This window comes from Trematomus bernacchii, unplaced genomic scaffold, assembly GCF_902827165.1.
Source record: "Trematomus bernacchii unplaced genomic scaffold, fTreBer1.1, whole genome shotgun sequence".
NCBI classification, from domain to species: domain Eukaryota; kingdom Metazoa; phylum Chordata; class Actinopteri; order Perciformes; family Nototheniidae; genus Trematomus; species Trematomus bernacchii.
The window spans coordinates 560,076-582,032 of NW_022987698.1; the positions used below are offsets into that span (position 1 = coordinate 560,076).

The following is a 21,957-nucleotide window of genomic DNA, read 5'->3' on the forward strand; positions in this document are numbered from 1 at the left end:
GACATATCTCTTAGTTAAAGTCAAATTAAGGAACCACCCGTCATGCTGTAACTTATTATTTATACCTTATTGTACAAAAAAGCTTGCAGACAACTCTACATGCATGTTATCTTTTCTTAAACCTTTGGCAGAAAGGCAAACACACATTAACACAATATATATACATTTATTACTGTTTCAGCCCTTTTTACAAAAATCTTTTAGATGTGCTCTAGAGAAAGAACATGTTTTACGTACCACCAATACATAAAGGAAAAAAAAACGTAATTCATATTTAAAGGATAATCTTTCCGCATTATACATGAACAAGCATTTCCTTGTCCACTTGTTATTTTTATCTTGAACAGGCCTATTCAAACCACAAGTATGATTAACTTCAATCAGTTAATGATAAAAATACTAATTTGAGCCAAAACAAACTTGACAACACCCAGGTGACTTTTGAAAGTTAATCATAAACAACACTTCCTGCTTTTGATGTTGCTTAATTCTTCTTAAGCAGTGTAAAATAATGTCGTTCTGATTCTTTGGCCTGTTCGTGCACTGGGTCCCAAATACAACTGTGATTACAAATGTCAGCATATTGTTTGGGAATCATAGTCAGATCTCAACTTCCTTTAAAAAAGTTTAGCACTCTTAAGAAGTTATTGCAATCTAGCATGACAATGTGAGGAGGAAATATGCAGTTATTTCTATTTGTATGCCATTTCAGAAATGATTTTCTAATATGCAAATAGAGGTGTGGAAAACATTTGTTGATCAAGATTGAGAACATCTATTTGTGTTTAACTTCGTCACAGCTAATTTCTTCCTGTTGCTATTGAGACTGCTTATTAACTTAGCTGGGATCACGTTGAACAGTCTATTCATAGATTGGCTATTTCATTATAATGACTATACGGACTATGAGACTGTTAAACACCTGAACTTCTGAAAGAACATCCATAACATTCATCTGGCTGCAACTTACAAAGTATCTATCTAATATATAATATTCCAATCACTTGTATATAGACTCTTATTGCACTATTTTACTATTTTTTGTGCATTTACTTGCACTATTTATTTAGTTTTTCAGTTTTATTGTGTTGCACTGTTGGAGGAGCCTGTGACCTAAGATTTCCATCGACATAACTACACTGTAGCTATGTACGTATGACAAATAAAAGCCTTGAACATTGAACCTTGAACCTAGATATGTTGCTCAATGTGTCACACATTAAGTGAGAGTCGTTTGACCTTCTGCATTATGTCCAGCTTATTACCATAGCGTGTAAATATTGGATCGAAAAAAACACTAGAAATAAAGCAATAAGCAAATATAATACTAATTGCAATTTATGACTATTTAACATCCAATTCACTAAGTATGTTTGGAGAACAAAACAATGAATGCATAAATATACTACTAAAAACAAATAACTTTTATTTATTGTCTATATACAGTATAAATATATACATGTGTGTGTATACAATAATAATATTTATATATATTTGTAAATAACATTTTCAATGAACAATTCCAGCAATAGCCTTTCAAGTGTTTGTTGAATGTCATCTAATTATTGGGGATGAAAGAGCAGCTCGGCTTGACTACAGTCTCACACACTCAAACCCCACCTCAACCACTCAAGCATTATTCCTTGTCAACTTCAACGTCATTGGTGTTTCAGGGAAAATCACAAATCTTTGTAGCGCTATGCAACAATACATAAAAATGTTTACCCAGGGAGGGGAGGGCACTGCTTTAGTTAACCTCAGTTTAGCAGCTGATTATAAATGACAGCGTAGATATACTGATAGAGAAAATGTTTATATAGCATAGGCTACTACTGCCAACAGGATTGAACTTGACTTCCAATTTGCAGACATCAATAGAGGAGATTATTGAAAGCTTACTGCAGAACTAAAAAACAAAGAACATTTAACTTATTATTCTTCATCATACTTCAACTACCTATACATGGAGTGAGCAGCAGGTGACATTTTTTTATCTTTTCATCTTTTGGATGGTTAACCAAATGCACGTAAAAATGAAAAAGTGGATTCATTTGTGGTCCTGTAACCGGAGGAAGCTTTTCATCTTTTTTATAATCCTTGCGCTTTTGGTCATCCTGCTCATGGCATTTTGTGTTTTCTTTACACAAAAAAGAGGTAAGTGTTTGCTTTCTGTATTTTTCATTCCAAAGAAAGGGGGAGTTTACTAATCACTTGACTGAATAGTTATTTTAAATAGCCTTCAAACCAAATTACTTGGCTTCTCTCTGTTATTAGGCACATTAACCCTAACACAATACTGAAACGTAATTGTCTCAATATATTAGTTATATATATTTTTTACAAATAATTGAACGTATTTTGGTGATTCATTAATCAATTATTTATACTGGATTTATTTTTTCCCCGCATGCATTTGAAAACTATGACACACAACTGTCTAAAATCCAGATCACAACTTAGAATATTGCAAAGAATGTCACTATGATTATAAGTTCTTATAATGTTCACTTCGTTTTTTTTGTTTTTTTATTCCATGTAAGCAAGACAATTCACATGAAAAGGAAATAACTGATACGGTCTGCAGATTGACTGGCATATCAGTTAATATTATACAACCATAATATTGTAAGAATATAATCATTAAACAGCCATTACATATTTGCCCAGGTTAAGTAAAATATATTGTGTTACTGTTTAATATTGTGGAGGACATAATATGGAGCTAATTTCCTGCCATAACTCCATAAACAAGTTTTACAAATGCCTTATGATTCACTAACAAACACAGTGTGGTTAGCAAATACAAAACACCATCTCCAAACTAATGCATTTAGTTTTGCAAATAAAAAACGTATCTATCAAACAAACACATTACATTTTTCTAATAAATCATGTTTCAGAGACAAATTCAGCATAGGTTTCATAAGTACAACACTTTTTTTTACAAGTACAAAACTTTTTCTTGTCACGGAATATTAGTGCCAAAAGTCACGTGACTCACGTGACAGTAATATTCCGCCGTGGTTGTGCTCAGGATTTTCTCACAAATGTACACACACACTCACATATGCTCCACGGCAGCAGGGGGCGCTACTGAGTCCATTTGGACGGCGGGAGGGTGAGCAGAGCATGGAACAGCCCCTGTCAGTCTGATGACAGCAGTGTTTCTAGCGATCCGATACCAGACTAACAATATGTTAAATATCTCTCATTTACCTCATTCACACCAACGGTGTTTCAGGGCCGGTTCGGAGCTGGAGCTTGAAAAACACCGGTTTTTCCTGTTCACACCGCAGCGGAGCAGCCTCTTAGCTCCGGAATCCGGTTAGTTTCAAGCACCAAAAACTTGTCCGGCTAGAGCAAAAGCACCGCATACGTCACGCTTACGTCGAGGCGGGGGCAGGGGCAAGGGCGGGATCAACTCCTGAACAACAACAAAAAGCCTGCGTTTTATCCAGTTTGTGGAGAAACTTAACGATGGAGAAACTTAACAAGCAGCAGTGGTCCACTGAAGAGACCAGCTACCTACTGGGAATCTGGTCTTCCGAAGAGGTACAGAGGAAGCTGGAGCACAATCGGCCATTGTTGTTGTTGTCGGTGTGAGCTGTGAGGTAGAGATGGGCGAGTCCTGATTCATCCGGATCATTAACCCGGATCCTAGAAATGAGCTGGTCGTGACGAGTCTCCCCTCTCCATTAACCCGAGTCCTTTGAGTCCCACACTTGGTGTGACGTACAAATTAAAACTATAAATTGCGTCACTCGCTACTCTCTTTATAACATGTAAAATCACATTACAACGTACCCCAGTCCATCTACCCTTTAGCAAGTAGGATAGCTGCCAGAAGTTATCGTTTGGCTCAGGGGAGGGGACGCGGATCAGTGAAACTTCCTGCAGACTCGTGGGGACTCAGAGGAGCCGACGGCTCCTAACCGTAATAGCATAGCAGATCCAGAGATCCATACTCGTCATGTGCACGAGCATAGCCCCTCCTCCAGCACCCGGCTCTCGGCTCCCGCGGCTATATTATGTACGAGTCAACAGCAGACTCAGAGATTCGCAAATCCTGACTCACTGTGCAAAACATAGCAGACTCGTGCGGACTCAGAGCCGTAACCGTATAGCAGCAGATCCAGAGATCCAGCAGACTCGTCATCATGCACGGTTCAACAGCAGACTCAGATTTGCTAAATCGCAAAATGACCCTTTTTTTTGTGATCAATATGTTTTATTAAAGCAAAAGACACCACTTTACACACATTTAACACATACAAACACCAGTATTGCAATGATTACGCAGTCCATGAGAAAATATGGGGGGAATATGATTAGATATAATTATATGTTTAATAATAATAATAATTGTATAATTAAGACATTTTATATATTCTAACTGTTTTGCAATCATTGTCATTGTTTGTTTCTTTTTGTGTGCTATGTTCAAAATAAACGTTTTGCCAAGTAAGATCCTTATTGGAAATGCAGCTATTACACGCAGGAGACTGTTGCACAACATGACAATTTGTTAGAAGTCTACACTGAAACTTCATTTAGAGCCGGAAACATAAGGTGCGTTCACACCGGAGTACTTTGGTGTACTTTTCCCACAATAGTTCATCAGAACTACGATATATATTTGCGTTCACACCAAAAAGCCCCAGGAACTAAAGTAGCTCAACTTAGTTTGCGAGACTCGCTTTTCAGTCCCTGCCACAGAGCAGGGTCTTTCGTGGGAGAAAGTAGTTCGTACGTCTGATTGGCTGTGCGGAATGCAAACCACGCCCGTTTGACTCAGAATTTTTTGTTGTAAGCGGCCATTGTATTTCCTCGCTTCGCAGCACACACGAAGAGATTCCTTTTGTGAAAGCAGTTATTATAGCAACACTAAATAAATCAATTGGAGCGGTGGAGTGATGAGGATGAGGATGTGTCTGCTAGTGATGGGAATTCCGGCTCTTCTTGGTGAGCCGGATCATTTGGCTCGGCTCACCAAGAAGAGCCGGCTCTTTCGGCTCCCAAACGGCTCTTCAGTTTACCACATATTATACCTTTTATAATTCAATCAAATGTAGCCCTGTTTTGACTAATGATTTATATGTGTACACATATCACTTAAATTATTCAATACATCCTTTGTACTGAAGTATTCAAAAGTAAAAATTACATGTTTAATATCAATTATTTGCTGTGGCCAATTGTTTTCATTGCATTTACAGACCCTTGTATCTCTCTGATACCACCCAATGAATGCACAGACTTGTTTGTAGAACCACGCTACACAAAGCAGATAGCAACACAAAAACTTAAGCATAGACATTTAAAAAAAGGGGCTACTGTATCGACATTTTAAAATTATATTTAAAGAAAGGGCCCTGACAAAACAGCTGGGCTCTATTTCAGTATTAACTATAGAAAAAAAGACAGCAACAGCTGACATCAAATCTTTGCTGAGCCCAAGGATAATCATAAATAAATAACATAGTGAAAATAAATATATTGCAATGCTCAGTACAGCAGCATCCAACCGTCTCTAATCATAGAAAAACATAATGCAAATAAATGTATTGCAATGCTCAAAACAGCAGCATCCAACAGTCTCTAATCCTTGGATATTACATGTCACTGCATGCATGCACGGAGCAGCTGTAGTGCGGAGATCATCATATCATTCTGTATTACTAAAAAAAAAAAAAAAAAAAAAAAAAAAAAAAAAAAATGGCTCGTTCGCGGGCGCGAGCCGGCTCCCGTCGTTCACTCAAAAGAGCCGGCTCTTTGAGCCGGCTCGTTCGCGACCGACACATCACTAGTGTCTGCGCTTCTGGCGATTGACTCGGAGGACGCGAAGCGCCACATTCAGAAGCTTCTACTGAATGCAGTTTCTGTGGCTCTGCAAAGTTAGCAGACCTGGCAAAGTCATGTCGGGACGACTACCAAGGTAAAATAAAATACATGCACTGCACTGTTTTAATCTGCACAATACTGGTCTTAGATGTACTTTTATTTGCTCAGTAGATCGAGCTAGCCATGGTAGAACTTGCTAACGTTAGGTCCAAGCTGGCTAATAACATCTAGCTAGCTAGCTATTCTCATCCATGCCCGCTATGAACACGTTTTGACTTGTGAATAAGTGTGCAATGTTCTGTAATTTGCTTCACTAACTCATGGCACTAATCGTGTGTTTCAGGCGAGGTGTTTCTCTCAGGATTAGAAACTAGTTTTCCCCTCCGGGATAAAACGATAATATAACGTTAGCAATTAGCATGCTAGCTGGACCTCTGTGGCTACACTGAGGTAAACAATAGATTGTAGTTGCTCTAATTTCAAGTAATTTGCAACATTCATTCTACATGTTAATGGTAAAAGCTTAAACAGTTGATTACCTGCATGCCACAAAGACTGATGTTCTAATATTTTTGCACATTTAAGTAGAAATGTAATTGAAATTCTATTTACTGCCTAAACATTGTTCCTTGTATTATCCTAAATAGTTTGACCTTGTTTCCTCAGAAGGCTTCTCAGACTACATGGAGGATCCCTCAGAGAAACACAGTTTCCACGTTCAGTTCCCCCCCCGCTGAGAGTAGGCAGCTCCACACCCTGTGCCCGGTCCATCCTGACCGCTGCTGCCATACTGCAGCAAACAGGAGGGAACGGAGGTGAAAACACACTTTATACATTTAGATATGTGCACAAAACATTTAGCAGCTAAACTGTGGATAACAAGTAAACCACATTGGTTTGTTATTCAATATTCAAAAGCTTTTTGAATCATTACATGTCACTTGTTAGACGCTTTTATCCAAAGCTTACATACTCAATACTGTGGGCAATCCCCACAGGAGCACTTTGGGGTGAAGTGTCTCAGGGACACAACGACATGCTGACTGCAGTGGGGTTTGAACCTGTGCTCCCCTGATCCGAACACCAATGCACTTATCCACTGCGCCACACACCTCCATCCTTTACTCAAGTAGAAGTACAGATACTCGTGTTTGAAATACTCTGGTAAAACTTCTTAAGTAAAAGTAAAGAGGGCTTTGAAATGTACTTAAGTAAAAAGTACCCATAACTACCAGCTGTTTTAAAGAGTACCTGACCTCCCTTTATATTAATAGAACAATAATGTCATTGTTAGCTAATGAATGTTTCCATGCTGAACAACGGCAACATGACAACGTTTTCATTGGTCCCTCTTCTTTAGAGAAGACCAGGAAATGATGGATACACGGATCGTGTTCAAATCAATAGGCACGCAATGACTCTAAATAATAATGATCACGCCACCAAACACACATTCAAACTAAAGTAACCAGCCTGTTTGGAAAATGTAAGAAGTAGAAAGTACAGGTATTTGTGTTCAAAATGTAAGAAGTAGAAAGTACAGGTATTTGTGTTCAAAATGTAAGAAGTAGAAGTAAAAAGTGATCAGAAAAATAAGTAGTGGAATGTACTTAAGTACAGTAACGAGGTATTTGTACTCCGCTACTTCCTACCTCTGACCAACGTGTATCTCTATATTCAGAGCACCCAGTATAAGACGGTGGAGCGGGTGGTGCAGACTCTGAAGAACCTGTGCTGTGCTCTGGACGAGACGGAGACCCAGGCCATCACTGAGGCCGTCAAAAGGCTGAAACACTCCGTCAACTTACCCCAGACACGCTCCCCCAAGGTGGGCTAACACTCTGCTTCACACGTTCATACAGAGCGTTGTTTACATGTTAGGAAGTGTTTGTAAGATCAACTTGTTTTGCTTTGCAGATGGGGTCCACATCGTCTGGTCAATCGTCAAATGGTACGTACACACAGTCACACTCCACCTCCACTTATTTAATTTAAATGTGATTGTTGCAGCTTATCATGTCAATGTGGTGCAAAGGTGCATTACAGACAGAAATAACTTTTAAATAAAGTCACTGTCAAGTGTCTAAGGCTATTTAAAGACTATGTGGCTTATTACGGTATGAATCATTCAAAGCTTCATAGCATCATTAATGCTTGCATTAAAATTGTAAAACGTTTAATTTGTATCTATTTGTCCCTATCATGTCCTGAGAGCCCTCCATCCCCCAATTGCTAGTGCCTTCACCATTTAAAATGTTAATAGTCAAATCAAAGGTGTTCCCTGTGTTCCTCCTGTTGTGTGCCTGCAGAGACAGATTTGGACAATGTTGTGTCGTTGTTGCGATTAAACTGATCTTGTATCTTGCATATTTCACCTTAGGAAAGTGGGCACGCGATGACAGCTTCCTTGACACCATCATGGCGATGGCCCGCCGTGCCATGGTCAGCAAGGAGAATGAGGACCTGCGTGCCAAGGAGATGCACGACGAACGGCTGCTGCATTCACACAAGGCCCAGGAATCGAGGTGGAGCAACAAAATTCCTTTTCAGGCTGGGCTTCTGGCAGTGCTAAGCGAGCTGATTAAATCCAACAGGCTTTCAATAAAAAAATTAAGAAAAACTTGTCGTTGATAAACTGTACAATGACTTGTTGGGAGGCGTGTGATGCAGTGGTCTGGTGCGTTGGTGTTCGGATCAGGGGAGCACAGGTTCAAACCCCACTGCAGTCAGGATGTCGTTGTGTCCCTGGGCAAGACACTTCACCCCAAATTGCCTTCACCTGGGACAGTTAATTTTGTATTATTGTGATTATATATATATTGCCACTGTTATTATATTGTTTTGATACTACTGACACTTATTGATCTGCTTCTGATAAATAAAAGAGAACCTACATGCACGGCACTAGCATCATGACTGTCTTTGTTTAAACCAGCAGCAGTGCAGCGGTACACAGACTAACCTGTGTGTGTGTGTGTGTGTAACGTAGTTCTTCAGATGTGTATGCTTAACATGTATGTATTTATCACAGTAAAGATGGTATACAAAAGCTTTTTAAAGAGCTTTCAACCTCATCCCATTGTCTTTAACACACATTTAACATAATAATATACTCATATTAATATACAAATATACAGTATGAGTACTGTTTTGATACTGACATTTAATCTTTGCACAAAGGTGTGTCTGCACTATTGTAATTGTGTCTGTTGACTGTGGTAAATAAAAGAGAGAACCAAATGCACAGTACAAAAGATCATCTTTATTGTCAATTTACAATTTCCATGCTGTTCAGATGCCTCAAGGGCTGTGCGCGTGTCTTGCCCCGTGGCGATTTGTTTAGGTTGCGTCTCCCCAATGGTTGCTTCCAGGCGAATACAGAGGAGTTGAAAAGATCCACTTTGATCCACTGCACATTGGTGTGCACCAGGCCGAGGTTCTATTGTTCACCCAGAGAGAGCGCGGGACACGACGCGTTCCGTAGTATTCGCATATCTGGAATACATACAAAGACACAAATTAGCCCTACATAACTCCATAAATCCTACATTAGATAGTATTAATGTGATTTAATGAACGTACCATTGCTGTTCTTTGGGCGTGATAACGGTCATCATCCTCAGCTATCGAAACATGTCCATAGCGTGTGCTTTTCGTGGTCCAATCCTTTTGTTAAGGCTTCTTAACCGCCTTCGCCTCCGACTCAGCATTTCTATTGCATTTGAATGGTCGATCTGTATTTTTATTTGTGGCTGAGTTATTGGCTTAAATAACTCCGTTACGAAGCTGTATAACACGAGCACCAAAACGTCAACTCCATACCGTGTCTGAGGTCGGAAGGTAAACAGAAGCATACAGCGGAAGCGGAAGCTTTTCTTCTTCTTCTCTCGGTTTTTTGGCGGATTGCAACTTTAAGGTGCATACCGCCACCTACTGTACTCGCCGTGAAGTTGTTTGCAGCCTGCCAGGAAAATCTAAGCAGAAGAAGAAGAAGTGACGTCAGCGGCTCATTTGCCTAATCCACCCCCAGGAACTCATTTTGGTGTGAACGCGATCTGCTTTAGTTCGTCAGAACTAAAAGAACTCTCATGAACTAAAGTTCTCAGGAACTACTGTGGGAAAAGTACTTGGTGTGAACGCGGCTCTAATGGACTTAATCAAAATCGCGGGATCCGTGAATCCAGGTCAATGATCGAGAGAGACCAGTAGCCTACGAGTTAGTCAGCGGAACTTCACAGACTCAGATTCGCAAATCTTGACTCACTGTGCAAAACACAGCAGACTCGTGCGGACTCAGAGCCATAACCATATAGCAGCAGATCCAGAGATCCAGCAGACTCGTCATCATGCACGAGTCAACAGCAGACTCAGCTTTGCCAAATCGCAAAATAACCCTTTTTTTTGTGATCAACATTTTTTATTAAAGCAAAATACACTGTGTAGCGGAGGTTAATATAACGTCAGTTTAATATGCTCGTGAAATGCAACACGTTTTCGGTTTCACCGATAGGATTTCTACGGTCTTGGTGATGCTGACTCATATGACTCAAATGACTCGTATGATCCGGATCTCTTCAATGACTGACTCAGAAGACCCTGAGTCCGTAAAAGGATCTGGATTTGCCATCTCTACTGTGAGGGGTTTCCGTGCGGTTTGGCTTTATGAAGCAGGCACGCAAATGGTTACGTCATGACGCAAATGATGACGCAATGACGCAGCACCAGTCGGACTCTGGGCGGTGTGAAAAGAGCCGGAGCTAAACCGAAGAACCGAAGAACCGGTTCCGAACCTGAAAAGCTCTAGCACGGAGCTTGAACCGGAGTTGCGTTGGTGTGAATGAGGTAATTGTCTGACTTTAGAGAAATGAACCTATGCTTTAAAGCAGGGGTCTCCAACCTTTTTTAGGATGAGAGCTACTTTCAAAAAATAAAACAAGTCGTGAGCTACTTTTACTCCTATTTTTATTGTTTTTTGCAGTGTATATATTTAGCACATTTTAACATTATGATATGCTTACCTTTAACCTTTGTGTGCTTTTGGGTCTGTGGGACCCGTTTTCAGTGTTTACTAAAAGAAAATGTATGCAATTTAATTATTTTAACCTGCTTTATTTGGGGGTGGACCTCACATCCTCTAGGGGGGTCCGGGGGCTTGCACCCCCGGGAAGATTTTTTTTTTAAATGTTGAAGTGAAATGCATCAATCTGGTGCACTTTGAGAGCAACATGAATTTATGGATACAGCTCTCAGCACTCATGAAAGGGAGCTGTATACTTTTCAATAATCCAAACATCTTTAGAATATGATCACAACCAATAACAAATCATTTAAACTTGATTATTCTTATTTTATGTTACCTAGTTAGCATTTTTTCTTTCTATTTATGCATATTTTACTAATCACTCCCCTTTTAAATACAATATAGTACACATTGGAATGATTTCTTACTTTATTTGTTACAACTATATTAAATAGATAAAGGTGTGCTCTCTCTCTCTGTCTCTCTGTCTCTCTCTCTCTCTCTCGCTCCCTCACAGAGACTGTGTGCTCCTCCGTGGCGATGACGGCTTGCTAAAAAAATAAAATAAACATATTTGTAAAGTGGGGGGACACAAACGGGATTTCGAAAAGTGAGGGGGACTGTCCCCAGTGGAAATTACGCCATGCGTGTGTGTGCGTCAAGTGCAATAAATATGCAAGTTGCAACACACACACAGTAAAACTCTGCCCCTCATGTGTTGTATAGGCTGGCATGACTAGGCTGTTCAATGGGGCTGATGTGTTGTGTTGATTCTGCCAGAAGGAAAGGTTAAACTCCTTATGAAGCGGTGAGCTGCCGCTCCACATTGCTTTTCTTCCAGACTGCAACGCTGGTCCCGCAAATATAGCAAGAATGTTATTGGTCGATATTCATTGTGTGGGGTGGGGGGAGGAGGGGTGTTAGATAGATATAGAGTTGTAGTAAGTAGATAGAGTTCGCTATGATTGAGGTTTCGTTTATGCATAGGGTAGATTCTTTTAATTACATTTCCTTTATTTTTGGTGTATTTTTTACATTTTGGATTTGCTTGGCGAGCTACTTATTGAGGGCTTGCGAGCTACCGGTAGCTCGCGATCGACGTGTTGGAGACCCCTGTGTTAGATAAATGCACGTTTTGTTCAGCCGGATAATATCCACATGTCTACCCTACTTTTATAATTTTTGAATCATAAATCTATCGATTAGATTTATGATTCGACTTTTGAAACTACAAGAAGATAAGGAGGAATAGAGATTTTTGTCCAGAAGGATAGGCAAATGGACTTCATCTTCAAGTCAAGGTAAGACCACCATTTTATTGAAAATGGGATCTTACTAAAAGAGAACAATTCAATATTTAAATGATAAAATTACATTTTTTGGGTATCCTTTTGTTGAACTGTCTGTTTAAAATTAATCGAAGCATCAGACCAAAAAAGCTTTTGAAAATAATATTATATTTTGGTTTAGGTCAAAATATAATATTTGTAAACCTGAAGAGTCAGTGCCAGTGCCTCACCAGCCATGAACCTCACTGCACGTCACTGCAGAAGCTTATATATAGACCTCTAAGTTTGTTGTGCCCCACCACTTTTGTACATATAAAAACGCCACTGCAAAGCTGCTAGACAAGAAGCTACATCACATCCAATCATATTACATTACATTTCATTTAGCTGACGCTTTTATCCAAAGCGACTTACAATTACCGATTACAGGGACATTCTCCCTGGAGTAACTAAGGGCTAAGTGCCTTACTCAAGGGCACACTAGTGGTGGTGTCCCTGGCGAGATTTGAACTCACAACCTTCCGATCTTCAGCCCACCTCACTATCCATTAGAGTCTAATGGATAGTGAGGTGGGCTGAAGATCGGAACCACCACTACCATATCTAGCATATACATCGCCAAAGTCACATCTAGTTCCTTTCTAAAACCGTAATAATGTCCCCCATATTTTATTAAAGATATCAGACTTTCCCTTAGACAGTGAGAGGGAGGGGCATGATCGGGTTTTGGTTTTTGCATTTTTTGTAATCATTATTTGTAATACTTTCTGCTGACACTAGGTGGGGCACCTGCCCCTAATGACCAGTCGCCACTGCAGCTTTGTAACCTAATGTTGAAACCTTTTGTAAATGACCATTTGCATAATTTTTTATAATTTATGTTGTTTTGAGTTTTCTCTTTTGAATTATAATTGAATGTATATTTAGCATTTTACTCTAGACTCAGCAGGTGAAAAACTAAAGAGGGGCTTCCAAATCCGGCAACTACAGTACAACACCTGCACTGCCGGATATGGAAGCCCCTCTTTAATTTTTTACCTGCTGGGCCCAGAGTAACATGCTTTTGTGAGCAGAAACTAGAGGGGAACAGCCAACACCAGTGTGATTTTGGTGACGTTGTGACTATCTTGGACATAATTATAGGGGGGCTTCCATATCCGGCAGCCACAACACCTTCTCTGCCGGATATGGAAGCCCCTCTTTAGTTTTTTACCTGCTGGGCCCAGAGTAACATGCTTTTGTGAGCCCAAACTAGATCTTCCCTATTGACACCAGGATTAACCTAGTCTAAAATAAGGAACATTAATAGTGTGATAAAGGCACAGATATAAGATCAATAATACACTGTATTTTAGGGCACCTTTCAAAACATTCAATGTCACTTTAAAATAAAATAAAAAAATAAAATATGAGTGGCATTACAATACAACAATTTGTTGAGTAGGAAACCACAGAGGAAAATTACATTCAATGGAGCAATTAAAGCGAGTGAAGCCAGTTTGAACAAATTATCTTTTAGGCTTGTCAGACATTATCATATATGTTATATCATTACTGTTATATCATTGCTTACTATTCGTGGTTATCAAGTATCAGACACTTAAACAACAGAGAAGGTTTTAAGAAATAGGACTATACTGACAAATGACATCTTATCCTTTCATTGTCTGTTCTGTAGGAAGGAGGAACATAACAGAGTGGGAATACACTTAAAAACAGAAGTTTGTTCCAATACGAAGATTGTGTCCTTAAAACGAGCCTCCTCGCAATTGTATGCACATTATTTATTCAGCCGTTTGCTGTTTAATCTGAAAATATATCATTCAAAAGAGAGAAAAAAGCTTAGAAAACTAGGCGAACGCTCAATACACGCGATGAAGTCACCTTTGCGCGTCCCCGCGAACAGGGCTACAATCTACGGCAAGCCTTCAGCCTACGACACAACACCTGTTGGGCAATTCACTAGCACTGAGCCCCTGAGTGTATACACTGAGTTCTCCTACTAAACCAACATGAAATGTGCCTAGCTTGGTGTAAACTAGCTCCTGCAGTCTGCTCATATTCATGAAATAGTAACTTAGTTGAGTTAACATGGCTTTTTTTTCACCATAAAAAACAACAAACTCACCTGTTGGACGCTCATTGTTAAATGAGGTCCTGTATCAGATCGCTGGATCGCTAGAAACACCGCTGTCATCAGACTGGCAAGGGCTGTGCCATGCTCTGCTCAACCTCCCGCCAGGTCACATGAGTCATGTGACTTTTGGCAGTAATATTCCGTGACTTGAGAAGAAAAAGTTTTGTACTTGTAAAAAAAAGTGTTGTACTTGTAAAACCTATGCTGAATTTGTCTCTGAAACATGATTTATTAGAAAAATGTAATGTGTTTGTTTGATAGATACGTTTTTTATTTGCAAAACTAAATGCATTAGTTTGTAGATGGTGTTTTGTATTTGCTAACCACACTGTGTTTTTTAGTGAATCATAAGGCATTTGTAAAACTTGTTTAGTTTGTTTGTGGAGTTATGGCAGGAAATTAGCTCCATAACAGTATCTTTAGTTCATGTGACTAAGATGCCAGCCTCGGCACTAATGAACATAAACAACACTTAAAATAAACATTTGAAACGATAAAATTGATACTCTGCAGAATTTTTGACAAAGAATTTGGAGGTAGTTTAAAGAAAATATAAGAAAGTGGTAAATTCTTAGTAACTTAAGTCTAAACGTGACTTTAAAAGGTGATGCCAGTTGCTGTGATGTGTACTGACAAATACATTAATTACACACAATGATTCTCTTGTATGACAGGACATCAAAATGAAAAAAGAGATAAACCTGCTGAAACATGGGGGAAACCACTGACAGCAAGCAAACGTGAAGGAAATAATCCGTCAAAGATAAACATCTTAAATGAATTTCCAGACACTTTGCAAAGAAGATCAGTGTTTGACGACACAAACCAAGAATTGGTCAACAGCCCTTCAACTTTGACTACCAAAAAGTCCTTTCCTCCTGATCCTCAAGAAATGTCATCATTTCATAAAACAAAATCAGTGACCACAAGAGGAATTGCAACATCATTTACAGCTGATGAATCTATATCTTTAAATTCAAACGCAAACGCAAAGAATGCATTAAGTATGGCAAAAACAACTGATACCAGCACAACACAGCTCCCATTGACTAGCCAGGACAAATCTGCAAAAACAATGTCCTCATCAACGGCGCATCAATCTACAGCTAATACAACTATGAAAACAACAGGGGAAATAGAATCAACAATGTCAACATCAACATCAACATTCACTGAACACAAATCTGAAACCACAATAATGGGGACAAGCACTAACCAGCTCCCAGATAGTAGCCAGGAAACATCTACAACACTGATGTCCTCATCAACCGAGCAACAATCTACACCTGTTACTACGCTTGTTACACCAACAGGAACAATGGAGCCAACAATGTCAACCCCAATATTTACATCGAAAGGAGAAACAAGTACTTTCAACAGTGAGCAATCCTCAACAACATTAATTTCCCCCACAAATACAGAGGTTTCCTCAGGTTCACCCTCTACATCCCATCCACAAACTACTCATTTCACACAAACATCTCCTGAAGACAAATCTGAAACAACACCAATGGGGACCAGCACCACACAGTTCCTATCGACTAGCCAGGAAACATCTACAACAATGATGTCCTCATCAACAGAGCAACAATCTACACCTGTGACTATGACTGTCCATCCAACAGGAACAATGGAGCCAACAATGTCAATATCAACATTCACCTCGAATGGAGAAACAAGTACTTCCAACACTGATCAATCCGCAACAACATTCATTTCCCCCACAAATACAGAGGTTTCCTCAGGTTCACCCTCTACATCCCATCCACAAACTACTCATTTTACACAAACATCTACTGAAGACAAATCTGAAACAACACCAATGGGGACCAGCACCACACAGTTCCTATCGACTAGCCAGGAAACATCTACAACAATGATGTCCTCATCAACAGAGCAACAATCTACACCTGTGACTATGACTGTCCATCCAACAGGAACAATGGAGCCAACAATGTCAATATCAACATTCACCTCGAATGGAGAAACAAGTACTTCCAACACTGATCAATCCGCAACAACATTCATTTCCCCCACAAATACAGAGGTTTCCTCAGGTTCACCCTCTACATCCCATCCACAAACTACTCATTTTCACACAAACATCTCCTGAAGACAAATCTGAAACAACACCAATGGGGACCAGCACCACACAGTTCCCATCGACTAGCCAGGAAACATCTACAACATTGATGTCCTCATCAACAGAGCAACAATCTACACCTGTGACTATGCCTGTCAAACCAACAGGAACAATGGAGCCAACAATGTCAACATCAACATTCACCTCGAATGGAGAAACAAGTACTTCCAACACTGATCAATCCGCAACAACATTCATTTCCCCCACAAATACAGAGGTTTCCTCAGGTTCACACTCTACATCCCATCCACAAACTACTCATTTCACACAAACATCTACTGAAGACAAATCTGAAACAACACCAATGGGGACCAGCACCACACAGTTCCTATCGACTAGCCAGGAAACATCTACAACAATGATGTCCTCATCAACAGAGCAACAATCTACACCTGTGACTATGCCTGTCAAACCAACAGGAACAATGGAGCCAACAATGTCAATATCAACATTCACCTCGAATGGAGAAACAAGTACTTCCAACACTGATCAATCCGCAACAACATTCATTTCCCCCACAAATACAGAGGTTTCCTCAGGTTCACCCTCTACATCCCATCCACAAACTACTCATTTTACACAAACATCTACTGAAGACAAATCTGAAACAACACCAATGGGGACCAGCACCACACAGTTCCCTATCGACTAGCCAGGAAACATCTACAACAATGATTGTCCTCATCAACAGAGCAACAATCTACACCTGTTACTACTGACTTGTACATCCAACAGGAACAATGGAGCCAACAATGTCAATATCCAACTATTTACATCGAATGGAGAAACAAGTACTTCCAACACTGATCAATCCTCAACAACATTCATTTCCCCCACAAATACAGAGGTTTCCTCAGGTTCACCCTCTACATCCCATCCACAAACTACTCATTTTACACAAACATCTCCTGAAGACAAATCTGAAACAACACCAATGGGACCAGCACCACACAGTTCCTATCGACTAGCCAGGAAACATCTACAACAATGATGTCCTCATCAACAGAGCAACAATCTACACCTGTGACTATGACTGTCCATCCAACAGGAACAATGGAGCCAACAATGTCAATATCAACATTCACCTCGAATGGAGAAACAAGTACTTCCAACACTGATCAATCCGCAACAACATTCATTTCCCCCACAAATACAGAGGTTTCCTCAGGTTCACCCTCTACATCCCATCCACAAACTACTCATTTTACACAAACATCTACTGAAGACAAATCTGAAACAACACCAATGGGGACCAGCACCACACAGTTCCTATCGACTAGCCAGGAAACATCTACAACAATGATGTCCTCATCAACAGAGCAACAATCTACACCTGTGACTATGACTGTCCATCCAACAGGAACAATGGAGCCAACAATGTCAATATCAACATTCACCTCGAATGGAGAAACAAGTACTTCCAACACTGATCAATCCGCAACAACATTCATTTCCCCCACAAATACAGAGGTTTCCTCAGGTTCACCCTCTACATCCCATCCACAAACTACTCATTTTACACAAACATCTACTGAAGACAAATCTGAAACAACACCAATGGGGACCAGCACCACACAGTTCCTATCGACTAGCCAGGAAACATCTACAACAATGATGTCCTCATCAACAGAGCAACAATCTACACCTGTGACTATGACTGTCCATCCAACAGGAACAATGGAGCCAACAATGTCAATATCAACATTCACCTCGAATGGAGAAACAAGTACTTCCAACACTGATCAATCCGCAACAACATTCATTTCCCCCACAAATACAGAGGTTTCCTCAGGTTCACCCTCTACATCCCATCCACAAACTACTCATTTTACACAAACATCTACTGAAGACAAATCTGAAACAACACCAATGGGGACCAGCACCACACAGTTCCTATCGACTAGCCAGGAAACATCTACAACAATGATGTCCTCATCAACCGAGCAACAATCTACACCTGTGACTATGCCTGTCAAACCAACAAGAACAATGGAGCCAACAATGTCAACATCAACATTCACCTCGAATGGAGAAACAAGTACTTCCAAGACTGATCAATCCGCAACAACATTCATTTCTCCCACAAATACAGAGGTTTCCTCAGGTTCACACTCTACATCCCATCCACAAACTACTCATTTCACACAAACTTCTCCTGAAGACAAATCTGAAACAACACCAATGGCGACCAGCACTAAACAGCTCCCAGTTATTAGCCAGGAAACATCTACAACAATGATGTCCTCATCAATCGAGCACCAATCTACACCTGTTACTACGCTTGTTACACCCACAGGAACAATGGAGCCAACAATAACAACCCCAATATTTACATCGAAAGGAGAAACAAGTACTTTCAACAGTGAGCAATCCTCAACAACATTAATTTCCCCCACAAATACAGAGGTTTCCTCAGGTTCACCCTCTACATCCCATCCACAAACTACTCATTTCACACAAACATCTCCTGAAGACAAATCTGAAACAACACCAATGGGGACCAGCACCACACAGTTCCCATCGACTAGCCAGGAAACATCTACAACATTGTTGTCCTCATCAACCGAGCAACAATCTACACCTGTTACTACGCTTGTTACACCAATACGAACAATGGAGCCAACAATGTCAACCCCAATATTTACATCGAAAGGAGAAACAAGTACTTTCAACAGTGTACAATCCTCAACAACATTCATATCCCCCACAAATAAAGAGGTTTCGTCAGGTTCACCCTCTACATCCCATCCACAAACTACTAATTTCACACAAACATCTCCTGAAGACAAATCTGAAACAACACCAATGGCGACCAGCACGAAACAGCTCCCAGTTAGTAGCCAGGAAACATCTACAACAATGATGTCCTTATCAACAGAGCAACAATCTACACCTGTGACTCTGCCTGTCAAACCAACAGGAACAATGGAGCCAACAATGTCAACATCAACATTCACCTCGAATGGAGAAACAAGTACTTCCAACACTGATCAATCCGCAACAACATTCATTTCCCCCACAAATACAGAGGTTTCCTCAGGTTCACCCTCTACATCCCATCCACAAACTACTCATTTTACACAAACATCTACTGAAGACAAATCTGAAACAACACCAATGGGGACCAGCACCACACAGTTCCTATCGACTAGCCAGGAAACATCTACAACAATGATGTCCTCATCAACAGAGCAACAATCTACACCTGTGACTATGACTGTCCATCCAACAGGAACAATGGAGCCAACAATGTCAATATCAACATTCACCTCGAATGGAGAAACAAGTACTTCCAACACTGATCAATCCGCAACAACATTCATTTCCCCCACAAATACAGAGGTTTCCTCAGGTTCACCCTCTACATCCCATCCACAAACTACTCATTTTACACAAACATCTACTGAAGACAAATCTGAAACAACACCAATGGGGACCAGCACCACACAGTTCCCATCGACTAGCCAGGAAACATCTACAACATTGTTGTCCTCATCAACCGAGCAACAATCTACACCTGTTACTACGCTTGTTACACCAACAGGAACAATGGAGCCAACAATGTCAACCCCAATATTTACATCGAAAGGAGAAACAAGTACTTTCAACAGTGAGCAATCCTCAACAACATTCATATCCCCCACAAATACAGAGGTTTCGTCAGGTTCACCCTCTACATCCCATCCACAAACTACTCATTTCACACAAACATCTCCTGAAGACAAATCTGAAACAACACCAATGGCGACCAGCACTAAACAGCTCCCAGTTAGTAGCCAGGAAACATCTACAACAATGATGTCCTCATCAACAGAGCAACAATCTACACCTGTGACTATGCCTGTCAAACCAACAGGAACAATGGAGCCAACAATGTCAACATCAACATTCACCTCGAATGGAGAAACAAGTACTTCCAACACTGATCAATCCTCAACAACATTCATTTCCCCCACAAATACAGAGGTTTCCTCAGGTTCACACTCTACATCCAATCCACAAACTACTCTCTTCACACGAACATCTCCTGACGACAAATCTGAAACAACACCAATGGCGACCAGCACTAAACAGCTCCCAGTTATTAGCCAGGAAACATCTACAACATTGATGTCCTCATCAATCGAGCAACCAATCTACACCTGTTACTACGCTTGTTACACCAACAGGAACAATGGAGCCAACAATGTACAACCCCAATATTTACATCGAATGGAGAAACAAGTACTTCCAACACTGATCAATCCTCAACAACATTCATTTCCCCCACAAATACAGAGGTTTCCTCAGGTTCACACTCTACATCCCATCCACAAACTACTCATTTCACACAAACATCTCCTGAAGACAAATCTGAAACAACACCAATGGCGACCAGCACCACACAGCTCCCAGCGACTAGCCAGGAAACATCTACAACAATGATGTCCTCATCAATCGAGCAACAATCTACACCTGTTACTACGCTTGTTACACCAACAGGAACAATGGAGCCAACAATGTCAACCCCAATATTCACCTCGAATGGAGAAACAAGTACTTCCAAGACTGAGCAATCCTCAACAACATTAATTTCCCCCACAAATACAGAGGTTTCCTCAGGTTCACCCTCTACATCCCATCCACAAACTACTCATTTCACACAAACATCTCCTGAAGACAAATCTGAAACAACACCAATGGGGACCAGCACCACACAGTTCCCATCGACTAGCCAGGAAACATCTACAACATTGTTGTCCTCATCAACCGAGCAACAATCTACACCTGTTACTACGCTTGTTACACCAACAGGAACAATGGAGCCAACAATGTCAACCCCAATATTTACATCGAAAGGAGAAACAAGTACTTTCAACAGTGTACAATCCTCAACAACATTCATATCCCCCACAAATACAGAGGTTTCGTCAGGTTCACCCTCTACATCCCATCCACAAACTACTCATTTCACACAAACATCTCCTGAAGACAAATCTGAAACAACACCAATGGCGACCAGCACGAAACAGCTCCCAGTTAGTAGCCAGGAAACATCTACAACAATGATGTCCTCATCAACAGAGCAACAATCTACACCTGTGACTATGCCTGTCAAACCAACAGGAACAATGGAGCCAACAATGTCAACATCAACATTCACCTCGAATGGAGAAACAAGTACTTCCAACACTGATCAATCCTCAACAACATTCATTTCCCCCACAAATACAGAGGTTTCCTCAGGTTCACCCTCTACATCCCATCCACAAACTACTCATTTCACACAAACATCTCCTGAAGACAAATCTGAAACAACACCAATGGGGACCAGCACCACACAGTTCCCATCGACTAGCCAGGAAACATCTACAACATTGTTGTCCTCATCAACCGAGCAACAATCTACACCTGTTACTACGCTTGTTACACCAACAGGAACAATGGAGCCAACAATGTCAACCCCAATATTTACATCGAAAGGAGAAACAAGTACTTTCAACAGTGTACAATCCTCAACAACATTCATATCCCCCACAAATAAAGA

At 40.4% G+C, this 21,957-nt stretch overlaps 1 long non-coding RNA gene across 1 annotated transcript; it reads left to right on the forward strand.

The window, feature by feature from the left end:
• The first annotated feature begins 6,598 nt into the window (after positions 1–6,598).
• Positions 6,599–8,259, forward strand: LOC117489880. The gene is made up of 4 exons (XR_004556632.1): positions 6,599–6,656; positions 7,523–7,669; positions 7,759–7,792; positions 8,222–8,259. It is a non-coding gene; the product is annotated as an uncharacterized LOC117489880 (long non-coding RNA).
• Positions 8,260–21,957: the final 13,698 nt, after the last annotated feature.